The sequence below is a fragment of the Echinops telfairi genome, unplaced genomic scaffold (assembly GCF_000313985.2).
Source record: "Echinops telfairi isolate 266 unplaced genomic scaffold, ASM31398v2 ScPeMD7_11;HRSCAF=52, whole genome shotgun sequence".
Taxonomy (NCBI): Eukaryota; Metazoa; Chordata; class Mammalia; order Afrosoricida; family Tenrecidae; genus Echinops; species Echinops telfairi.
The window spans coordinates 29,339,048-29,340,475 of record NW_022103908.1 but is presented as its reverse complement, the minus strand read 5'-3'; positions in this window follow the sequence as shown (position 1 = coordinate 29,340,475).

Here is a 1,428-nt window from a genome sequence, read left to right as displayed (position 1 = left end):
GTTATGGTGGGGTCTGTATGCACATTCCAGTTCTGTGGGGACACAACCAATACCCTCTCACTGGGTGGATTAGTGCCTCTTCCACCCATGTCATCTTCTCAGTTTCTCCCCACCCCGATTCTCCCTTCTGCTGCCTCCTTTCCCTTTTTTTTATGTCGGACTCACATATACCTCCCTAGGTGTTGTCTGCCCTCCCCCCAACTACCTATGCTTCCACCTGTTTATTGCGAGTTAAGTGTCTATTATTCTATTTCTGCCATGCTGATTATACTTACCTTAGGGGACTCATGTAATACCTGTCCTTTTGAGATTAGCTTACTTCACTTAACATGATTCCTTCCAACTCTTCCTATGAAACAATGTGTTTCATGTGATCGTCCATACTTTTCTGTGCTGCGTAGTACTCTGTTATGTGTATGTGCTAGAGTTTACTAATCCTCTCATTGGATAGAGATTTCTTGATATAAAAATAGTCCTTATTAGTAAATGTAAACCTTTGACAGGCTTATGACGTCAGTTGAACTCTGTGTCAATTAATTATTAAATAATCCAATAAATCCTCAATTTACTGGCATTTGTAGTTACTTTTGATAATTATTTTGGGGGAATTTGTGAAGTCATGCTATTGTTTTATCTACTTCATGTTGGTAATTTTATGTAATAAATAATTGAGTGAGTAATTTTCTTAAGGGGCAGATCACAATTATTATTATTTTAGTTTAAGTAACTGTTTTCTAAGCTGTTGTAAAATTCATCAGATAATTTGGTGACTCATATTAATATAACTATGCTTTTACCAGAAGCATGGGGGTTAACCCATTCCTTCCTTATCTGGCTACTGACATTCCTTGGTTGCATCATTCCAATCTCTGCCTTGATGTCACATTGTTTTTTCCTCTTGCTTCTTAACATTTGGCACTCTTATCTCTATTTAAGGATATTTTTAAGTGCATTTTGGGCCTAGTCAGGTATAAACATCAAAACTCACTGCCATCAAGTGGATACCAACTCATAGTCAAATATACAGGATAATAATCAAAGTCCAAGATTCTTAATTTGAGTGCTTTTGGGGGAGTAATACAATGTAATATCTAACTTGTCCCCACATAAAGTGATTTTCACCTGTCCTAGAATAAAGATCAAAATATCACAACTGAGTCTGTAATAATTCTTTCATTCCAAGCTATCAAATTTTGCACTAAGCTTAAACAAATATGAAAATTTCTGATTTGGCCTATATTATAGAAGATTTTTTGTTATAGAAAACAATAATGAATGCATTCCCTGATGGTATTTTTAATTGCACAAGAACAAACTTATATTCAGATAAAAATGAAAATGTGTACCCCCACATGGAGGAACTATTTGAGTAAAAAATAAGAATATTGATTTACTTAGATGGCAAGTAATCACCAGGTTCACCTTTTG